At 41.4% G+C, this 24,876-nt stretch overlaps 1 long non-coding RNA gene across 1 annotated transcript in view; it reads right to left on the bottom strand.

Moving 5' to 3' along the window:
• LOC311081600 overlaps nucleotides 1-24,876 on the bottom strand; it is a 444,005-nt gene that overhangs the window by 379,500 nt on the left and 39,629 nt on the right. The gene's annotated exons all lie outside the window — the stretch shown is intronic.

Genomic DNA, 24,876 nt, shown 5'->3' with positions numbered 1-24,876 from the left:
TGTTAATGGCTGTAGTGTCCTGTTGACGGTTCGCAACCATACCTTCCATCCATATCTGGTTGGGTGTACGATTTGATTCAGTACGTAGCCTGTGACCGTTCCATGCTGCTCTGAAAGTGTCCAATCTTTCCTGAATGACTGGCAGGTAAACTTGTTGTACAGAAAATCTGTGCATGTCATTGTCTGGATCATCCTCAAAGGAATAAAACAGGTGGTAGAAGTATTGAATTACCTGGGTAAAAACATCTCTCCAGAGCCTTTCGATACGCTGGTTGTGTACTGATCTTCCTGTGATGTGACTCCTCCATTCATCACCATAAATCAAATTCATAAGCAAAGCAACCTGAGTGTTTTCTCCACCACTGTCAGACCTCACTCTGGATGGAAGTCCATACTGAAATGTTGCTCCAACAAAACTGGCCAACACTGTCAAAGCAGTGTTATCAAGGTTTGCTCTTAGGTAAGTGATGACTTGTGAGTGTCCATCGATCCCTCCGTGTGTCACTATTCCCCATCTGTGTACATAAATGAAATGATTCAATTTAGCAAAAAACTTGTTTACACCCCCTTTTTGAACAACAGCTAATGTTTTCACATTTTGTAATAGTTGTGAACAAGTCCCTTGATTGTCTTCAGTGTAAAATGTTGGATCTCAAAATCATGCATGAATCTGCAGGACCTGGAGAATTTGTGTACTATAGGCAGTTTTACTGCTTAGTTGTTTACTAGTCCCTTATTTAGCCTATCAAAGAATGTGAAAATATCCAGGTAACATTAATATTAAGAAACAAAGTGTATGTGAACTTTAGAACGGTTTTATAAATCCAGCAATTTTGTCTTGAGTATACGGTAGGGCTGCACGATATTGAAGAAAATTGCGATAAACTCATTAAATAATGTGATATTCGATATGCGATACGATAATGCTTAAAGTGTGTAAAATAACTTCAATTATCTAACCTACATACGTGTTTCACATTCTTTTTGTGACTGGAAAACATCCCTACAACTTCTGACAGTGAACAGCAGTGTTTTACTGTAGTGTAAGAAGTGTCATTATTTAAACACCAGTGTAAACCACAGGGTTCAGGGGTTTCAGGAAAGCCTACATTAGGTTTATTTAACAACAGAAACTTAATAAACGTAAAATAAAACACTGCTTAGTTTTCACTGTATGAATTAAATATATACTGATTCTTATTAAAGCTACAAAAGTTATTCAGCCAAGAACAGTGAGTGATTTTCTCTTTCTTTTGTTCATGACCCCAATTATTGCAAGCTGTTGCGATATGCATATCGCGATATATAGATAATTTTGATATATAGTGCAGCCCTAATATACAGATGTAAACATCATGTAAACTGTTATGTGAAATAGCTTATTTGGGGCAGTAAAAAAAATAAGAAATCCAAAAAAATTTTACCACTTAATTGTGTTAAATTATAACATTTTGCACATTCTGCCAAGTGTATGCAAACTTTTGACCACAACTATATGTGACAGAAACATGTAGTTTCTGAGTGCGTTTCGACAAAATGTGAGTGAGAGAGATTGTGTGTTGCAACTGTAGAGAGTGAGAGTGTTTAAAATGTGTGTATGAGTGAGAGAGTGAATGTACAATGGATTTAAGTGCAGAGACAAAACGTTTCAGTTAATACCTTATAAGCCGCATGTGCCCATCTATGTGCCAAAGACTGTTTGGAAGCGGGACAAAGTATGTCCGTCTTGCAACAGCACAGCTCCACCGTTCAGCTGCTGCTGCTGGGTTAATTTTACTGAGCATTTCACGCACACGTTGTCTTTGTACATGTATCCCCTCAGCTGACAGGTATCCTTGCATCATCTGTTTTAAAACAGAAACTTGTGAAAACAGAGTGCTTGCTCATGGTTGATTAGAAACAATGATGTTAACATTATTGTTAACAAGCCAAGTAAAAATCTGAAACTGAGATTGAGTCCAAACTATTTACAGGTGCAAATACACTTTGATGCCTTTTTTAAGCCTGGAAATTTCTCATATGAACTTCATTTTACTTATCCCATCCCCCCCATCCCCCCACCCCCAAAAATGTTATTTAAAAAAAAAAATGTAAGAAAGTAAAAGTATGTACAGGCCTACAAAATGTACCTCATAACCTGATTTGGGATACTGTCCATGAAGCCTTTGTACACACTGCTCTAGATCATCATCATCAATTTGGGTAAATCGGTCCCTCATTCGTATTCCCAGGGCAGGAGTTTGTGGTACATGTAGGAGGTTGAGCATCCAAGCATCCTTGCCATGGCCTTGGCTTTGAACCCCTGTTTAAGCAACAGCTGCAGTTGTTCCCTGGTCGCGTCTAAGCTTGGTCTACCCCTTGAACCTATTGCATAAAGTACAACAAAACAAACTGAATTATTCCTTCACAAAACAGAATTGAACATGTGGCGAAACACTGTATAGTTAAATATAGATTTAAGGTTTATTTACCAGAACATGTTATGGATGTCATCTAACAATTTAAAAACACATAATCTAAAGATATAAAATCTCTCTCTCTTTGGGGTCAGTAAGATTTTTTTATGTTTTTAAATGAAGTCTCTTCTGCTCACCAAGGCTGCATTTATTTGATTAAAAATACAAACAGTAATATTGTGAAATATGAATCCAATTTAAAACTGCTGTTTTCTATGTGAATATACAGTAAAGTGTAATTTATTCCTGTGATCAAAGCTGAATGTTCAGCATCATTACTCCAGTCTTCAGTGTCACATGATCCTTCACAAATCACTCTAATATGAGGATTTGATGCTCAAGAAACATTTCTCATTATTATCAATGTTGAAAACAGTTGTGTACAATTTTTGAATTTTTGATGAATAGAAAGTTCAAAAGAACATAATTTATCTGAAATCTAAAGCTTTTGTAACATTAAACACTACAGTTCAAAAGTTTGGGGTCAGTAAGAATTTTTATTTTATTTTTGGGGGAAAGAAATAAAATAAATCAATACTTTTATTCATCAAGGATGAATTAAACTGATCAAAAGTTACAGTAAAGACATTTATAATGTTAGAAAATATTCTATTTTAAATAAATGCTGTTCTTTTGACCTTTCTATTCATCAAATCATTTTGAAAAAAATTGTACACAACTGTGTTCAACATTGATAATAATAATGAATGTTTCTTGAGCATCAAATCATCATATTAGAGTGATTTCTGAAGGATCATGTGACACTGAAGACTGGAGTAATGATGCTGAAAATTCAGCTTTGATCACAGGAATAAATTACAGTTTAAAATATATTAAAATAGAAAACAGTCATTTTAAATTGTCATAATATTTCTTGGTTTTTTTTTATCAAATAAATGCAGGCTTGGTGAGCAGAAGATACTTCTTTGTTTTTCAAGTTTTTGTCTTCTTTTTCAAAAACCATTAAAAATCTTACTGACCCCAAACTTTTGAACGGTAGTGTGTGTGTGTGTGTGTGTATGTAGACCGATGTAGACATACCTGTTCGTATGAGCGGGGCAGTGGTGGAAAGGACTTGCTGATGCCTCGATGTGATGGCTGTTCGTAATACCCGTAGACTGTCAAGGAGATCATTGTATTTTTCCAAATCATCTTGGCTTATTCTCTGTATATTGTTAAGCAACGAGTCGATCACACTTAAATCATAAAGCGTACAGTTCCCACGAATAAAATTTCGTTTGATAGATAAAATCTTTCTTCTGACTGCATTAATCACGGATAACGCCTCCATTTATGTTCTCTGTTCAACGTAATGGGCGCGGCACCGGTTATAAACACGTGACCTGAGAAAAAAATTCAAAAGTGACGCGCATGCGTCTTTGAAAGAACATAGGTTATACCAGGCAGCAGGCACATACCGGTATATGTTTTCCAATTAAAAACATGGTTGAAGATGTTGGCTCCTATCCCTCAATAAAGTAGGCTACATCCCAGTCGTCATCATAATGTAACAGTAATATGAATGCAATTTTTTATATAATATGGTAATATCTAACCACGCCTAAAAGGGCTTTTATTTTGAAAAGTAGGAAATGGGTGTAATCTGTTTTGCATCTAATGAATACAAGTTTTTACTAGTAATAATTGCATTAAAGAGCTCTACAATTGCATTCTTACTAGTAATAATTGAATTAGAGAGCTCACTAATTGTAATTGCTACTAGAAAAGAATTGAATTGTAGAGCTCTCTAATTGAATTCTTACTAGTAAAAATGCAATTACGACGAGTAACGCTGGGTACAATTTAAGCTAAAACGGCTTGCCATAAGAGGGTAGAAAATAAACCGATCGCTCATCTCCTTTAGCTACACAACCGAGTGGCTCAGCCAATAAACATGAAGCAGCGCCATCTAGGGGCACGGAGAATCACGGCAATTACAGTACTTTGGCCCTGTGCAGTTTAGGTGGGCTACACATTTGTTTCTTTTTGGACTGCAAACTGTGATTACTTAAAGGGGTGATGAACTGAGAAACTTTAGTCATTAGTTAGTTAGTTAGTTAGTTAGTTAGTTAGTTTCCTGTAAGTTTCAGAACTGAAAACGTCCTCGTTAGTCCACTAAAAGCTGTTATTGACAGCAGGCACAGCGAACGACAGGTTTTTCACAGTGGGGATCTATGAGGTCAAAGGGTATCAAACCCCGCCTCCGCAGAAGAAGAGCAACGCCTACTTCAACACTGCCCGTTTAGCCCCGCCCACCGATTTACGCATTACATGAAACTCATTATAATATGAGAAAACTGTTATCCAATCATAGCAGTGGGCGTTTACTGCCAATAATTTCTGATCCACTCGCTAGTATCTGTTGCCCCGCCCACGCTATGGTCTCATGAATATTCATGGTAGCTCCACCCACTGGAACCAGATATTTCAGGAACCGAATATATTGTAACACCAGATTTTTTACTTCAGTCACGTCTCATTTGCAGAGCGCCAGATATAGGCAAGTTTTCACCACAATCTTTGAATTAAAAAAGTAACTTAACTGTCAAATGTAATCGATATGGGTGACAGAAATAACAAGGAATACGTCTGTGGTTTGAAATGTCACGGTTTTCATTATTACTATTCGGAGTTTGGATCTTGCCGTCCTCGCGCCATTTCATCACGCTTTTGTTCTTGTTCGTTTTAAGAAGTCTTGATAATAGGGTGAATTACACACGATGTTGTCACGAGTTTAAGATTATTGAGTGTATTTCGAATCATAGTGTTTTGCACATAGATATTCACTCGTTGTAATTTACTCGCAGGTTCCGTCACGTGTTTTACCTCAGTCACTAAGGCTGCATTTACACTGCAGGTCTTGGTGCCCAAATCCGATTTGCTGACTATATCCGATTTTTTTGACGACCCGTTTACATCATCTTTTAAAAGTGACCCGCATCCGATTTCTGCATTAACACTATACACTGCCGAAACTACCAAATGTAGACGTTCTGACCCGGAAAAGGAAGTAAAAAAGCACGAAATGCAATGGATGCAGATGCAAATAAAATTATCCAGTGTTTTGCTTTCCACAATATTTTGAAAAGTCAACAAAAAAAGCAGCAAAACATTGGTCTCGTCCGGCGGAGAAAAAAGAGGAGAGCCTTCGCCAGCCTGGGCAAATTTAGCGCTGATCGCTGCAACATCGGCTCAAAGGGAGGTCTGGATGCGGCACAGGACTCCAGACTGGTGGGATCGCGGTGTAGGACCTGGGGTCAAGAACTGTGGGTCAGCAACTTTCCTATGCGGCGAGAAACTTTTGAAACGTTGTGTGTGCGGTTGGCACCAATGCTCTCTTACGAGGACACAACATTTCGACGTGCAATTATAAAACTTAAAACATTTCCCTTGATTAGCATAGTAATGTCATTATCACAGTATTTCTCTTCAGTACGAGTTGTAGTTTGTTATTTTCATGACCAAAGACCACTGAGGAGATCCAGGGCACACAAGTGCCCATCATGCTGTTGGGGGATCCAGCCTTCCCACTTCGGTCCTGGCTAATGAAGGGGTACCCGAGACTGGGAATCTGACCGAACACCAGTGTCATTACAACAAGAGACTAAGCGGGGCTAGATGACGGTGGAGTGTGCGTTCGGAAGATTAACAGGTCGGTGGAGGTGCCTGTCAAAACGTCTAGATGTGGACATATCACTGGTCCCCACAGTTACCTCCACATGCTGCACTCTGCATAACATCTGTGAAAACACAATGAGGCCTACAGTGAAGATCCTAGTGCAGCTGGACCTCCTGACGTACCACCAGGTGCTGTTGACCCGCTGGGCATTGCAGACATCCAGCCACTGAGAATCAGGGAGGCACTGACCCAATATTCTGCTCAATAATAAAGGTAAACAATGTAATAAAAGATAAGACAACATTCCTAATGCTGAACTTGTATTTATTTTTACTGTTATTCAAACAATTAACATTTTCCAGTCTGTCTATATATCAAACATTTTATACACATTACAATAAGAAAAAAATGCTCTTCGAAAAATTAAAAATACCTATAGTTTAGTCTGACCTTGACATTCTCCTTAATACTAAGCCTGAAAACACTAGAAAACATGTTATCCCGACTAGTCAAAAACTAGAACATTACTACAAGATGACTTGAGAATGACTAGTCATCCTCTGAAGGCAGGGGTGATGAAAACTGTGACTCGGGTGTGTTTGAGTTTGGATTGGGGGAACCGACTGGCTCAGAGCAGATGCGGCCCTGTTGAGAGGGTGGAGGCTGACGGGTGGTGGAGGTTTTTAGAGGTGGGGTATCAGGAGGTAGGAGGGGTGTACGGTTATCTGAAAAGAATGGAGGGTGGGAATAGTGAAAGGGACCAGCAGAGACATAATCCTGGTAAAAGGGGGGACAGGGGTGGCCATCATTTTGGGGAAAACTTGGGCGTGTGTGATCCTGAGTAAAGGGACCAGGGTCTTGACTAAACCTAGGTGGGTGAACCTGATCTGGGTAATAGCTCGACCCGGTGGCATGGCCTGGGTGAGGTGGTCTTCCTGCAAGAAACTGTGTGAACAGTGTCATCATCTTTAATTCGTGGGCGTGCTGGGCTGCTTGCAGTTTAAGCTGTAGCTCAGTATCATCTGCTGATACCCTGATCATATTTCATACCTGTTGAATTTACATTTTGTAATTAATTTGACTGATAAACACCTTTACGAAAACTAAACATGGTTTCATTATAGTAAAAATTTAGTAGCCATGTTTTTTTTAATTATTTGTAGTAAAACCATGGTTAATTTTTGTAAGAGCAGTATTAAACTTGATGGATGAATGTGCAGTTGCAGCTGCCTTAAAGAAATGTAAACATTTAATTAATCTTAAACTAATGCGTTGACAGCGCAACTGATTTGAATAGTCAGAATTTTGCCATAATTGTGTGAATTACATACAGTGAAATGATTGTCAATGAAAACTGACACAGAAAAATATTTCATACAAATAAATGTTCATTCTGATCTTATTCACACACACACACTGCAGCGTCGTGGTCATCAGTTTAGTCGAGCACTGACAGCGTGTGGTAAAATAATCACATGTTTACGAGCCTCGGCTTATGTTGGATTAAACAACGACAAGTTGCTTTGAGTTTGGAGAATCCTGTGTACCGTAATCATCAGAATATCTCTTCTCCTGTCTCTGAAATTGTCCAGATTTAGAAACTTTATTGTAAAGTCTTACTGATTAGTTATACACCGATTCAGACGTCTCCTGAGTTCACTGTTGGAAAGATCAGTTGTTTTAACCATTCATTAAAATGAATCGGTTCAAAGGAGTCATTAGTTCGCGAATTGGACGTGTCGTGCGCGTTGTGTGATTATTCCAGCGGTTAGGACATGGACACATCCAAGATTTGTGTCAACACAGAAAACATTTCATCACTGTATAGTTTTATTTCGTTTAATTAAAGTGTTGTTTTATGTCAGCTGAATGTCCGGAACGCTTTTCAGAGAAGATAAGGAAACTTATTTAGCACAGTTCACACCCAGCGGTAATTCAGGAAAAAAAATTTAAAAAATCTCCGAATGCTCCACATGAAACTTTGGTCTTCCGACCTTTTACCACCGTGTCGATTTATTTTGATTAATATGTGCGAGGGAGAGAGAGCAACACAGCGCCTAGTTTGGAGACGGTGAAGTCGTACACAGAGAGTGCGCGCGCGCGCGCGCGACCGGGGCGCTCTCTCTCTCTCTCTCTCTGCTCGTTCTTTCAGTTAAACATGCGCCCTGTCACAAGCGCCGCAGTTCATCTACATTACTCACCGATCAAATAAGACTTTGGCGGGACAAAAATTCCATTGGGCGGGCGCTAAAACAAGTTCAATGCAGGAAAATTCATGCGTGAGTTTCCATTAGACTCGCACGGTAGCCAGGCGTCTCATCAAATGGCGAGCTCAGCCTCAGTTGACACTGTGTGCTTCAAGATTCTGACGCAAGTGCTAAGGCTGCGTCTCATTTCTCTGTCTTACCCCTTACTTTTACCCCTTCCCCTCGGTTTTGTGCGTTCATGTGAGGGGAAGTGGTGTCCCAATTCTCATTTTGATTAAGGGCTAGGGCCAAGGCGTAGGGCTACATAGCCCTTGAAACGAAGTTTGCGGAGGACCACACTTGAAAGAGAGGGGTAGGAATTTCTCAGAAGTGAGTCGCACAAATCTAAGTATTTTCAGCAGTTTAATGACACTCGTGTTTTATGATACTTTTAATAAAATGTTCAAGCGGTTTTAATTGTAATGTTTTTGTTTTGAATTGCTAGTTAACCGCTAGCTAGCAGCTATGCGCTATTTGCCGTTTGCTAATGTTTTGCTTAGCTATGGTTTCGCCGGCGCCGCCGTTAAATACAACAACTGCGTGTATTTAACCTATTTAACCCCCTCCTTCGCACACAAGCGTGCAAAGATAAAGAGAGACCAGGCAATCAATATCACAACCCGAGACGATGGCATCTTCGTTTATGTCAACGCATATCGCCTCTGTTGACGTAGCAGCCAGCTATCGGAAAGGGAAGATGATGCAAACGGTAATCGAGTGGTGTCTCATTTCTTAGAGAGAAACGTTCTTCCCCCTACCCCCCTTCACTCGGTATCGAGGGGCAAGGGGAAGACGCAGACAAAGGGGTAGGGGAAGGGGAAGGGGTAAGACAGAGGAATGAGATTGGCCCTAAGATTCCAATTGGACCAGAGAAAAAGTGCTAAGATCCGATTGGCCCAGAGAAATGTCAATTATAAGAATTATCCAATGTTTCGCAATTCTAGCCTGCATGGCAGTTACTGTGAGAAACAATACCCCCCTTTGCTTTATGTTTTTACAGAGGCGTTTCAATTACCGTCATGCTAATGTTACATCTTGAAATCAATACATTATTTTGAAAAGTGAAGCCTACATCTGGAGCGGCAAATAAAATCATTTAATTTCACATGAGGTTTTTGCATGCGTTTGTTTTCTCTGTGGCGCTCGCGATTTCTTCTACATCATGTCAAACTGGTATAACACATAAGACGTAGACGTATACTTATACTACTGGTTATGAGGGACAACACCGTATGACATTTTGGATTATTACCGTATGGATTAAAGGAGAAACATTATGAATGAAACTTACTTGACACTTGAACAGTTTCTATAGCAACATTCTAACGAAGAAAATACGTTACATTTTTCTTGATTTGTGTCGCCCGACATGTTTACCTAACTTCTCACACACAAGAAGCATGTTCAGACCAGGACACACAAGCGGTCGCCGTGCTAGCGTACAACAATAGCCTACCTTATTAACGTGCTGATTCCCTATATATAAAGGCTTTGCTTGACCTGTTTTTAGCTGCATTCAGTATAGGATATGACTGCTCATAGATTAAGTGTTCCTTCAAACGGATCGCATATACACTGTCTCCGGCGGCAGGGTTAGACTAGTTGACTAGTTGGTTGCAAAATTTCAGTTTAAACAGTTACGAAATGAGTTGTTGCGCACATCCCTAATGGAGACTCCATTAATGTTTATTATTACAGGCATCAACAAATCAGCTATAATGTTTACATACTGCAGCTGAGGCATACCACAAGTTCACGGATGGTCGATCCTGAGTGTCATGCAGAGTTTAGCTCCGACCCTTAACTCACTTTCCCTTGCGCAGCTGTAGTTCTCCTTAAGACATCCAGGTGTGTTTGACTAGGGCTGGAGCTAGGACTGTGCAGGACAGCTGTTGTAATGCATAAAATACTCGGAAACTCTTTATGTCGATATCGGTTTATCAGTTATTAGAGTATTAATAAACCCTCTGGTTAATATCAGCTGACTCTTTATTTTGAGGCTCCTCAACAGACTATAACTTTGCAACTACATGTAAACTTATTATATACGAACTATAACTCTATTATTCTACTAATACTGAGAGTTAGTTCACATGTACATTTATTTCTGTCCTCTATTCATGTTTTTGGGGAAGTTATATTGAAATTACTCACAGAACCTTTCATTAAACCATTGAAAACACAAGGAAGGGAAACAATTCTCTCAAAATAAAAATATTACGGTAAGTGCAAACTTGATTTAATAAATGTAAGTAAAAGAAAGGATTATATTATGTGCATATTATTACATATTTGCATATGAATGCATAGAGGAACACAAACTCCATCATAATATTACACTTCAACCCTCAGTATATGAATATATTTATACTGGATTATGTGTTTTATCAGTGTTTAATACTGGAACATGATTTAAGATTCCTCTCTGAATTCAGTGTGACTTTAATGCATTTACATGTTAAGAGCTCATATTTAAAGGGATAGTTCACTTTGAAATTAATTTTTGATATGTTTTAGCTTACCTCAAGGGCATCCAAGATGTAGGTGTCTTTGTTTCCGCAGTAGTTTCAATTTTGATATTTTTAGGTCAAACCGTTCTTGTCTGTCAGTCATATAATGCATGTCGATGGTCACTGTCTCAAAACACAAGCACAGAGTCCAAATTAAAACAATTCCCCATCGTCCAAATGAAACAATTCCCCATCATAAGTACACATTGATGGCCTAAGACACGAAACGAGCGGTTTGTGTGAGAAAACGAACAGTATTTATATCGTTTTTACCTCTTATACACAGCCACGTCCAAGTGATCTGATCTGACGTGTACGCAGACTGGTGCATAGATATATACACTAGATGTCGCGACATTCGTTCCAATGAACTGCTGTAGACAAGGCGACATCTAGTGTATATATCTATGCACCAGTCTGCGTACACGTCAGAATTGTTTCATTTGGACGATGGGGAATTGTTTTAATTTGGACTCTGTGCTTGTGTTTTGAGACAGTGACCATAGACCTGCATTATATGACTGACAGACAAGAACGGTTTGACCTAAAAATATCAAAATTGAAACTACTGCGGAAACAAAGACACCTACATCTTGGATGCCCTTGAGGTAAGCTAAAACATATCAAAAATTAATTTCAAAGTGAACTATCCCTTTAACGTCTCGGGTTATGACTATAACCCTTGTTCCCTGAGAAGGGAACGAGACACTGCGTCGTTGAAAACGACTCTTCGGGGACGCTCCCTTAGCGTGCGCCTCTGAAGTATGAATGAAACTATTCCAATCCTGATTGGTGTTGCGTCATGACGTAACATGTGACGGCATAACCGGATGCATAAAAGTGACGCTGGCACAAACACACATTAGCCTAGCGATGAAGCAAGCCGCTCTCAGGCATTGAGGGGCGTGGCAGGACGACGCAGTGTCTCGTTCCCTTCTCAGGGAACAAGGGTTATAGTCATAACCCGAGACGTTCCCTTTCGAGGGAACTCGCACTGCGTCGTTGAAAACGACTCTTTGGGGAACGAATGCCCACTAGGCCACGCACCGAGAAAAGGCCTGCCCTAGAGTGAAACTGATCTCAGGCACCCAGCTAGGACGAGAGCACATGTGCGCCAGGCGTACTAGGAAAGTGCAGACTAAAAAACCTGATAAAAGTGTGTGGGGTAGCCCAACCGGCTGCCTCACAGATCTCCTGGAGGGGCACTCCCGAGAGGAGGGCTCTAGAGGACACCATGCCTCTAGTAGAATGAGCCCTTACGGCCAAAGGTGAAGGCAAAGTGCGCACCTTGTAGGCCTACTTATGGTTTGTTTAGCCGGGAGCCCCTCATTAGGTGACCCGAAACACACTACAGTAAGTCCGACCTCCTCCAAGAAGAGGACCTCTCAAGGTAATACTCGGAACTCTGACTGGCAGAGCAAGGAACCTCTTCTCTTCTGCCGACACATGTGGTGGAGGATGAAATGCTTGCAGGACCATGGACCTAGCCATGTTAAATTGCACTTAAGGCACATAGCTGGGTCTCGGATGCAGGATGGCCTTAACTCCGCCGGGGCAAACCCCAAGCAAGCTGGCGTTAATGCCAGGGCTTGGAGGTCTCCCAGTCTCTTTATAAGAAGTAGCTAAGAGAAAGGCTATCTAGAACGTGAGGTCCTAGGCAAAGCCGACTGAAGGGATTCGAAGGGAGCCAGGGATAGCCCTTCGAGAACCACCGCCAGGTACCAGGAAGGAACCCTGGACCTGACTGTCAGTCTCTTCCTCTATGTACCATGGAGAAATAGTATGACCAGTTGGTGCCTCCCCAAAGGCCCAACACTCAGTGGTGCATGGAACGCCGCAATGGCAGCCACGTACACCTTACGTGTGGACGGGGAGAAATTCGTAGAGAAACGATCTTGAAGAAACTCCAGAACTGAAGCCACTGGGCAGTTAGCTGGACCTAACTCATGTTCTCTACACCAAGTGGAAAAAACATTCCACTTGAGGCCATATAATCTCCTAGTAGACAGAGCCCTAGAGATAAGTATGGTTTCGACCACCCCAGATGATGGACAGCATCTAGGTACTGAGCCCCCTCAAAGGCCAGACCCACAATTTCCACAGCTCTGGGCGAGGATGGAATATAGTGCCCTCTGCCTGAGACAACAGATCCCTCCTCAGAGGAATCTGCCCTGGCGGAGCTATCAGGAGTGAAATTAAGTCCGAAAACCATACTCGGGCCGGCCAAAACAGGGCTACCAGAAGAAGACTGATGCCCTTCTGACGGACCCTCTCCAGGACTCCCGGGAGCAGAGCGATCGGGGGAAAAGCGTACAGGCGAAGCCTCTGCCAGGCCTGTACCATGGCATCCAACCCCAGCGAGGCTGGATGAGTGAGGGAGAACCAAAGTGGACAGTGGGACGTCCCTCGAGACGCAAAAGATCCACTTCCATTGGTCCAAACCTCTGCCATATCAGCTCCACCACCTCTGGATGGAGTCTCCATTCCCCGGGCCTCAGCCCCTGTCTCGACAGGATGTCTGCTCCCTGATTCTGAACCCCCGGGACATATATTGCTCTTATAGATAATATTTTCCCTTGGGACCCTAAAATAATCTGATGCGCCAATCTGGATAGAGGGCGCGATCTGAGTCCCCCTTGTCGGTTCAGATACACTACCACTGATATATTGTCCGAACGTATCAAGACGTGGTAACCTTTGATGTCTGGGAGGAAACTCCTCAGAGCCCTGAACACAGCCAACATTTCTAGGCAATTTATATACCAAGAATGATGAAGGTCCTACCACAGACCCTGGCAAAGCGGCCGATAACCGCGCCCCAGCCAGTGAGGGAAGCGTCTGTTGAAATGGTTTTCCGGCGACATGACGCCCCTAATACTGGCCCTTGGGACAAGAACCAAGATTTCTTCCATATTAATAAGGAACGAAGGCATCTGCGCGTAACCTTTATTATACGGAACGGATTCCCCTTGGGGGAAAAACCCCTTGGCTTTGAGCCACCACTGAAGGGGCCTCATGTGAAGAAGGCCCAAAGGAATTATGTTGGATGCCGCTGCCATGAGGCCCAGCAGTCTTTGAAATTGCTTTACAGTGATGGCCTGGCCTAGCTTTATCCCTGACACCATGGTCAGGATGGATTTCGACACGTGCGGGAGACATACGTGCCTGCACCGTAACCGAATTCCATACTATGCCCAGAAAAGTAGTTTTCTGAGCTGGTTTTAACACACTTTTCCTAGTGTTGAGTCTCAACCCCAATTTCTGAATGTGGCCAAGAACGACATCTCGATGCCGAATTGCCATATCTCGAGACTGGGCCAATATGAGTCAGTCATCGATATAATTCAGAATACGGATGCCCTGAAGCCTCAGTGGAGCCAGAGCTGCATCCATACACGTGCGGGGAGAGAGTGCTAGGCCTAACGGAAGAACCCGATATTGGTACGCTTCGCCCCCGAAAGCGAACCTCAGGAACCTCCTATGACATGGAAGGATGGAGACATGAAAATAGGCGTCTTTTAGATCTATCATGACAAACCAATCCTCAGATCTGATTTGATTCACGATGATGGGAATAGTGAGCATCTTGAACCTGAATCTCCTCAGAGAACGATTCAACTGCCTCAAATCTAAAATCGGCCTCAGCTCGCCATCCTCCTTTGGAACAATAAAGTACTGGCTGTAAAACCCGGACTCTTTCTCTGGTAGGGGAACAATTTATATGGCCCCTTTGACCAGTAGAGTTCTGTACCTCTTGTTCCATAACCCGAGCCTGTTCTGGAACCACTGCAGTCGGTACCACCCCAGCAAACTTGGGAGGTCGGTGACCGAACTGCCGTCTTTACCCATATTTTATAATATTCAGGACCCATATAGATATATTCGGAAGGCGTTGCCATTCTTCTACAAAATCTACTAAGGGAACCAGCCCCTCGAGACTGACCTCGGGTGTTTTTCGAGCACTATTCTCGACCTCCTGAAGCGGAGGACCGGCAGGAAAAAGTCGAGAAAGATTTTGTGACCATAGACGGTGCCCTATTGCTAGCGTTTGGGGTGAACGCCACGGTGTGCGTTCGCTGGAAATCATTGTGGCCCGAAGCGCACTTTACGGCGGGATACAGATATCGATTTCCTGAGGGCTCCCCCAGAGGGGAGACTCTTTGGGTTTCGTTCTCGACACCCTGAAGCGGAGGACCGGCAGGGAATAAATGGAAAACAGTTCCGATGGGCGAACGCGAACACTGCCTGGCCGCAAGCCTTTTGGGCGCCTTTTACAGCGTGCATTCGCTGAAAACTGATGTGTCCCGAAGCACACTTGAAGCTGCACAAACATCGATTTCCTGAGGGCTCCGTGGAGGAGCGATTCTCACTCATCCCTCCACTGGGGGGACAGCCATCTTCGTCTCGTTTTCGATACCCTGAAGCGGAGGACCAGCAGGGAAAAATCTTAAACGATTTTCGACGTTCGCTGCTCATCATTTTAATTCTTCATAATTAAATGCAGCCAAAAACACTCGATAAGTGAAACACGGTCTGGATGGTAGGTTGAATTAAAATATCTAACTTCTTAAAGTCAGATAATATATTCCATCATTTCAATTCCATCATTTTAATTCATAGAATTGAATGCAGCCATAATCACCAGACAATACTGTTTTAATATTTATTTATAGGGTCTCGTAATCTACACGCTGCCTCGGCAAACGCGAGATTCGAGCCGTTACAATATATTTGGCTTTCATCCCTCGAGAAGAAAGTCATCAGGTGCGAGGTTGAAACATTCGACAGCGCACGGATTGCACGCGCGCCGATATATTTCTCAGTGAACACTGCCAGCACCCTCAGGAGCTGATTGTGAATGCCTCGCACCCAAACAGTATTATTTCACAGATCGCGTGTGTCCCTTTTTTTGCAGACTCGTAATCTAAGCGCTGCCTCGACAAACACGAGATTCGAGTCGTTCACAATATATTTGGCTTTCATATCTTCGAAAAGAAAGTCAACGGGCGCGAGGCTTAAACACCCGAAACGCACGGCTGTGTGCGTCGAGATATTTCTTAAAAACCACAGCCAGCACCCTCAGGAGCTGACAGTGCATGCCTCGCACCCACACAGAATCTTTATTGCAGAGTAGCCGTCATCTACGCGCTGCCTCGACTAACGCGAGTTTCGAGCTACTATAGATTCTGTATTGCAATGTAGTGGGACAACCTTTTATTTTTTGTTTACAACAACACCGGCGAGTGTGACTCATGTTCCTCGTTCCCGATGCTGAGCACATCCACTTCCTCAGAAGCAGATAGCTCGAGCATCGGGCACTCGTCACGGGCAGAAGAAGCCACATCGCGGGCTTCTGCGTCGTGAGCGAGCGTTATAGAATCTGCGGATGATGAACATGAAAGTGCCTCGGCAGTCTCGTTCTCATCCACGAGATCCTTCTGCGATCCCCACGATCTAAGCCGCCGCGCCGCCTCAACGGACGCGGGACCCGAACCGCGGGGATCGCGAGCCAAGTGGGAGCGCAGCACTCTATAGTACTTTCACAGTGTTCACAGGCAGCCCCCTCGAGAACTGCCTGTGCGTGCTGCGCTCCTAACAGTGTACACACAACTGATGCGTGTCCCCACCCGTGAGAAATATAGGGCAGGGGTGCACACACTTAGTGTATCTTTCACTCGCCATAATATAGAGGATTTCACTGACAAACAACATCAAATAAGACAGACAGTTTCACAGAGAGCGCTTGCTGAAGAGCGAAAGCTAATGTGTGTTTGTGCCAGCGTCACTTTTATGCATCCGGTTATGCCGTCACATGTTACGTCATGACGCAACACCAATCAGGATTGGAATAGTTTCATTCATACTTCAGAGGCGCACACTAAGGGAGCGTCCCCGAAGAGTCGTTTTCAACGACGCAGTGCGAGTTCCCTCGAAAGGGAACTCTAGATCCAGTCCTGGATATGCTTATATATTTCTCTTCAGAGAGACCTGACACTGTGAGACGATGTGGAGATCATGATTGTTTGCCTTAGATCTGTCTATCAGTGTCTTTATAAATGTGTGTGATGCAAAACCACTGATGGAGAAAACAAGCATTTGTGGACTTTAGACTCAGAAGAGAAACTGGCCTAAAGGAAAACAGCCACTCATCTCATACGGGGAGAAGACTGAAGTGAAAAGCTCAGTTAGTTTAACACTATAAATAAATGCTTTTAATAACGTCAAATACTAGTGTAAATAATGCATACATCCACAGTGCACTGCGATAATATGATCCTCATGTTTAATGCCGTAGAAACCCAGTGTGTGATCATCCTCCAGTGGCTTGTGGATCATAGAGAAGAAAAGCCTCTTCAACTGTGGAAGAAACATGAGGAACAGAGAACACACACACACACACAGAGAGAGAGAGAGCGATGGTTTTCTCATTAATATGTGCTTTCTGAATTATGTTGTTTGTTTGCAAACTTCTCAATCTCAGGCTTCTCCATTAAAGGGATAGTTCACCCAGAAATGAACATTAGCCCATGATTTACTTACCCTGAACCCGTCCGTACAGCCGTCATAATTGAGGTTTAATTGTATTACAATACTGTTGAATAATGTTAAATAATGTTGTGTATTGTAGTTCAACCTCACACAATCATCACATCAATCACATGTGTGTTTATATCAGGCAGTGTCTCGTATACAAGAGCATAATCAGGCATGAGGAAATCAAACACATTCACAGCATTTAAATGCAATATACATCTGAATAACATCATATGTGTGTTCAATCCATCGAGCACACACTCTCTGTCCTGAGACCCTCAGGGGACGACCAAGGAACAACACAGAGTAAGATCACTGCACATTAATTCACTTGAGTCAATTCTACAGTCTGACACCCCTCACCCAAGTAGAGCCAGTTAACAGATCACAGCTCAGATTGCACTTGAGATGCACTTTAAAATACTGCAACATGATTTCAGGACACGTGTAGCCAGACTCAAGGCACTGGGACGACTCAACATCCCCCACCCTTGTTAATATATGATGCTGAAGTGAATGTGTCCCGCTGAGAGTGAAGCCTTAGTGTGTTCATGTGCAAGTGAATCTCCCCTACTCCACTTTCCTCAGCTCCAGTGTGTGTGTCTGAGGCAGAGAGCATCATGGGCCGGCTGGGGTGTTGATCCACCGAACACACGAGGCACACGAGCATTAATTACAATAATGAAGGGAGAAAACCCCAGAAATCTTATTCACAGCACTTCAACAAAACCTAAAACTGTATATCTCATGATGTTTTCCTCTCCATCGAGCGCACACTCTCTGTCCTGAGACCCTCGGGTGATTGAGACCGCCAAGGAAGATCACAGAGTGAGATGAGAAATAATGAGAATAAGTAAAAACAGCAGATAATGCTGGGTACACACCAAAAGATAATCGGGCTGATTTTGGGCCGATTTCCCCCCTTCTGACAATCCTAGCTATGTCCCGATTATCTTGATGGTTTAACAGATTATTTTATCAGATTTTCCCTTGGTGTGAGGTGTGTTAAGAGTGTCCGAACCTGCTCGGAAGAACGTCGGAGCCACTCCGATCGCGAATCGTAAATATTAAACATGTTTAATATTTACGATCAGAAATCCTGATGTGTGGGGGGAACTCCGAGGACAAACGCGCGCACGTTCTGGAGATTATCACGTGAAACAAAACAATATCCAATCAGAAAGCGAGATGATGGAAGACACGGTCATTCTCTCTCTCTCTCACACACACACACACACACACACACTTGCAGGAAGCTTAATGTTGAGATTAAGTAGGCCTATTCATAAGTGTAAATTTCGAGGAAACAAGCCTTTGTTTTTCATTTTAAATGCAGAAATTTTACAATACCTAAACACAATATTGAGTTTGGAAAATAAGAAAGCTGCAAAGTGCGTTTCAATCTGTAAACATTTTCAAATTTTTGTTTAACTTTTAAGTTTGTCACTGTTTATGTATGTCTTTTTATGTTTGTTTATCGGCTTTACTCTTTGTACCCCCCCGACTGTAATTGTCATTCTTAAAATCAATAAAAAAAAGATTAAAAAAAAAGAAGAAGCTGAGTGTTAAGGGTTCAGTGAGGTTCTATAGAGGGATTAAATAACTTTTTCTAAAGAGACAATAAATCCAATAAAGAATAAATAAAGACAATAAAGAATGAATATATTTCTGTATAAAAGGTTATATATAATGGTAGGTAAAATGTTTTTTTCACGTGAATTTTCTGTGAAAATCATTCCAAACACTATCGCAATTTCTTCCTGCATGTTGTCCGTCATGCTTTTTCTGAAGTCTCGCGAGATTTTGCGAGATTTCCTGTGTTCACAGTCGAGACTCTGTTGAAAATCTGTTTGTGTGTGGTGTGCTGTCTTTGTCACATCATGGCACACCACACACTAAAGGAGCAAAACGCTTAAATCTAGGATTTTTTGTCCTCATGTTTGTGGTCTGTCACATTTTGAAAATCTTATAAGATGTAAAAAATCTTTTGGTGTGTACCCAGCATAACTGACAGTGTCCTTACCAGACACAGGCTGCGTTCACACTGGGCATTAACACGCTTTCACAGTGACCTGATCAGGCAGACTGGATCATTAGCCAATCAGGACACATCTACATCTGTCCACATTAAGAGGCCTCTGGATCTGGATAACCGACTGGAAGTGTTGTCAGTTTTCTGTTGGCCATATGAGTGTAGAATTAATGTGAAGGAATCTCACACTGGTTCACACTGGGCTTCTGTACTGGATATGAATATGAATTTGTTTCCCCAAAACTATGAAGCAGCACAACTGTTTTCAACACTGATAATAATCAGAAAGGGTTATTGAGCAGCAAATCAGCTTATTATAATATTATATTATATCAGCTTATTATAATGATTTCTGAAGGATCGAGTGCTGCTGAAAATACAGCTCTGCAAAGCAGGAATTGCTGTTCACAACAGAAAACAGTTCTTATACAGTAATCTCTGAGCTTGCTGATGTCCACTCTGTTTCCCTCACTCGTGACTCTTGGACTAGCGTTGCTCAAGACCACTACCTGACTGTCCCAGCACACTATTTAGTGGAGGGCAAAACCAAAGCTGTCTACACAGCCCAGACCGGACATGCCGTGGCAGAGGAGATCGGCGACATCCTGAAAGAATACGGCATTTTTGACAAAGTAGTGGCTGCTACTGTGGATAATGCAGCAAACATGGACATAGCCATGAAAAGACTACAGTTTGTGAAGCTGGGCTGCTTTGCTCACACACTCTTCAATCTTGCAGCACAGAGTCTCTACTCCCTGACTGCAGTGACTCAGTGGACTGCAAAGAGCCGTACCATTATCGTGTGGATGAAGAGGTCCTCGATGGCACAGGCTGTTCTGCGAGTGAAGCAAGATCTCCTCAGTAAGAATCACTAAATGTGTTTCATTTGACCAATAATTAAAATGCCTTTTTTAGTAACGTAAATTTTGCATGCATTTAATTTTTTCAAATAGTACAACAATAGCTGATGTCTGAATGTGACTAAATCACATAAATGTTGTATGGTGATGTTACATAATATCATTTGTTTCTCTGTATTTGTGATTTTATTGTGTGTGTCAGAGCTGCCGCAACACTCACTCACACTTGATGTGAGAACTCGATGGGACTCTCTCTGCCTTATGATGGACAGATTCCTACAGCAATACCCTGACTGAATTTTATTAGGTTTAGTGACAACATGTTACAATGTTTACATGGTTCAATTTCTGGTAAGCTACGCTTTTTTATTATTTCAATTCAATTATTGTGATTTGATTTAATATTGACTCATTTGGATAAATATTAGGTAGGCTACACAAGATAGGCATTCATTTTTCTCAAGAAAAAAACAACTCACCTAATGCTGTAAACATACAGAGAGCCCTATCAGCTGATAGTTAAAACGCAAAAACAAAAATGTTTTTGCGTTTTTTATTATATAATAACACCTTTATTTAATGATATAAGTAAAAATATAATAAATATGCAATATAGTACACATATTTAGCAAAATACTCTCTATAGCTCTTTTTTTCTAGCCAACTAACGTGCTATGGTCATTAAATGGCTTTCCTGAGGTAAATGTTATGTGACATAATTGTTCTCCAGCTGTTTTATTGACCCCTTTGTTTGATTGATTGGTCGATATTATGTATGAGGAATATACATTTCGGTAAGTTGTACTACGGTGTTCATTCGTGTTTATTTACTAGCTAGTAGAGATGATCGGTTCACGTGCTGCTAGGGATCTGTCGCGTCACATTTACAAGCACCAAAACGGTATTTATTGTTTGAATTTCGTAATAAAAGTGACAGAATCTGAGAGCTGAGATTTTTTATATCATAAGTAACCTGCTCTGTCTAGTATGTCGGTCCTCTTTGCTTCGCGATTTTTCTGTGCGTGAGAAAATGGATGTGTGGCGTGAGAGCGTGTGAAAAGTGTCAATTGCGTGTGTCTCACGGTGAATGCGTGAGAGTTGGCAGCTATGGTCTAATGTTAGATAATTAGTAAAAGTGTAGTAAAACAAAGTGATAAATAGATGAAAGTGTAAGCAAGATTAACTATTCATTTTATATTATAAAATGTGTCCTAATTGTCACACACAGACTTGCCCGGCTGAGTGATGAAGACTTCAGGAAGGCAGAGGACTTCATCAGCTTGATGAGAGTTCTTTACACTTCCACACTTTGCGTTTCAGCAGAGAAGAGCCCCACATGTGGTCAGATCCTGCCAATCCTCAAAAAGCTAGAGATGCACTTTACTGTTGTTGAGGGAGACACAGTATTTGTATCCAATCTCAAGAAGCAAGTTTGGGCAAACTTGTCCGAGCGATATCAGGTAAAAATTAGGTGAACTTTCATTAAAGAACAATACATTAAATAACTCTATTCCTGTGACTTAATTGTATATTTAAATAACATTTTTACTTTACAGAGCGAGGACATTTCTTGAAGTGGCAACAGCATTAGACCCACGCTTCAAACAAAATATGGACTGTGATGATGCCGCTGTCGGTGTCGGGACCGAATCAAGAGACAGACTCTGAGCACGAGCAGGTTATATAATGCCATTGAAGCTCAAACATTTAATGTCTCCAATTCAGTCATTAAAATGTTTGGTCTATAAATACCAATTATGTTATTTGCAGTCAACAGAGGATGATTGTGGAGAAGGTAGTGATGTCAGAACAATGTGGTGAGAGAAAAGGCTTGAGAATGATGAAGTGGAGGAGAGATGAGAATGTAAGCACAGAAATGCTGAAATTTTAGCCTCTGCCTTTAGTAGATGTTTTTCTTTTAGTGAATAAGTCTATTTTTTGTTTTTGCAGCAACAACCTCCAAGAAAACATCCAAGAAAGTCTCCATTGGAGGAGCTTTTTGCCGACGAGGACGCAGAAAAGAGGTCATCACTACAGAGGAGGAGCATGTCCATCCAGGACCATGCAGAGAAGGAGATGCAGATGTATAAGGAGACACCACCAACCTTTACGCCTGATGACCCTGCTGCCTAGTGGTGGAACCAGCGCATGACTTATCCTTTAATGTCAAACATAGCCTTTTCGTATTTGTGTGTTCAGGCCTCCTCTACGCCTAGTGAACGGGTCTTCTCAACTGCCGGTGACACAATCTGTGCTGAACGTTCACGGATACAGCCTGAGAAGGCAGACATGCTCATATTTCTGAACAAGAACTGTTTTTAATGCATTAAGTTTATACATGTCCAGAGAGTCCAGACCAGGGTGCAAGTTCTGCATATATAAATCAGTTTTCTGGTCTGGTGCAGAGGCATTCCTAATTTTCTCCCACATGGGCTGCAGCTCCCAAAACTAAAACTCACATTGAATCAAAATAAAATTATCCTCTGTGAACTCAAATGAGCCTGTGACATGTTTTGACTCCATCCCACAAAGAATCGGAATCGAGAATCGAAAAGAACCAAAATCGAAAGGAAGAATCGGAATCAGAATCGTTCAAATCAAAACGATGCCCAACCCTAGTTCAGTCAGGACCACTTGAGTCAAATAACAGACAGTTGTCAAATTCAGATTTTTTATTTGCATTATTGTTAAAGTTACATTTGGCGGTGAAGGACTAAAATTTAAGAATATGTTTTTAGATCTGCTGATCCTATTTCCCTACATAACATCACATAAAAAACTAAGGTGAACTATACTGTATTGGGCATTCAAGGTGAACATGAGGGCATCCATTTACTGATTAGATTTAACAGTTTCCTTTGAAGGGGTTTTGTTAGTCTTTGATCTTTCTACTAAGAGTTGAACTATGTGTGAATGTTTACCTAGTCTTTGTTCTCGTGACCATGTGTTGTTTATACAATTTGGGGGTACCATTATCTCAGTTGGGGGTAATTGCCTCTATTGTCTTTAGATGATTAGATTCAGTAGTCATCTCTAAGGCTGTGTGTAAGTTCAGCACCTTTAAGGACAGCCCACTGAATGGCCTATAAGATACCATGTAAAGTTCCCTCAGTCAGATCATGTTGTAAGTTTCTACAGCAACGTACAGCGGAGTTCTAAATAAAGAATAACTTCCGTTGAACGCGATCCCAACTGTCTCACTGGTTTCTGCTTCGATCAAAGAAAACTTTACAACAGCGGTATGGCTCTGTTCTGAGTTACCCATCATTTTCATGAGCTCCATGAAAGCTAGTCAGGGAACAGCAGCAGCTTCTAGGGACACCTCCCATTAAACTGGGAAAGCAGCAAAAAACAAATCCCCCATTGAGAACAGAGCATGCATCAATGACAACAGAATGACACTGATTAAGTTAAACAGAAGTTAAAGGAGGAGCTAGGGGAGGAGGTGGGTTGCAAGCAATGCAGTGGAAGCAGTCAAGCAGGCACACTGAAGGATGACTTTAAATACGGCGCCCTGTTTGATAGGGACCAATTGAGTGCTTAGAAATCAGATCAGCTGTTAGGTCTGGATAGGTATCAGCTGATTAGACTAAATTTTCTAAAGTGTATGTGGGTAGTTGACAAATGGCCAAGAAAAAGTACTTTTTTTGGAAAACATAACTTTTTAAGAAAAAATACATATATTTATGGAGTATGAAAACTGCAGTTTCAGAAAATAGTAGTGGTCACTCATTTTGTCAGTGACTTCACATATTTTTTTCACGCTTTCACTCAACAGTACTGTAAATGTGTCCTATGGTGTGACATTTAAAAAGTACTTAGAAATTATATTAAATAACATAAAAAAATACTTGAGACAGAATTGTTCACATTATTAAAACATTATTTTCTTAAAGTGATATTTATTTTACATGAAAGTACTAATTAGAATCATTTTCACCATGGATAGATGAACCTGATAAACTTTTCCCTACGAATGTCAATAAAACGTTTTCGCCAACCTTACAAAACAGTTTGAAATTGTACCTATATCTAAGAGGAGATATTATTGTAACTCCCCTAATGCCGAACTTGACTCTTTCACTTAAAAAGATATTTTAAAATAAGTATATTTTTCTGTTGTTTTATGTTTGTCACACCATAGGACAAAACGTCACACTAAAGGACAAAGATAGTCATTGCATAAAAAGAGTCAGAATATATAGTGTTTATTGTAACAATAATAAAGGAGGACATTTGTTTTTTTGTTGAAACTTTATATATTCGTTTTAAAAGCTTCTTAAGGAGGTCTTGTCCTATGGTGTGACATCTGTGTCCTATGGTGTGACAGGCCAAAGCGTCACACCAAAGGACATTTCCTGTGACATTTTCTGTCACACCAAAGGACATTTGAGCTTTTGTGGCAGTTAATAACCATGCTAATACTAGCTGAACTGTTATTAGCAATTGGCATGATACATTTGCATAATATTACATAATCCTGCTGTCAAAAATACAAATTTTAATAAAAAAAAATACATTTAGGAGTGTCACACTAAAGGACAAAAAAACTTAACAACTTCAGTTGTCTGAAAACATAGTTAAATATTTGAACAATTCTGAGAGAAACACTTGCCATG

The sequence above is a fragment of the Abramis brama genome (assembly GCF_963993115.1).
Source record: "Abramis brama genome assembly, chromosome: 4".
NCBI lineage: Eukaryota > Metazoa > Chordata > Actinopteri > Cypriniformes > Leuciscidae > Abramis > Abramis brama.
Note: the sequence above shows the minus strand (reverse complement) of the source record. Positions and strands in the feature narration are given on the sequence as shown.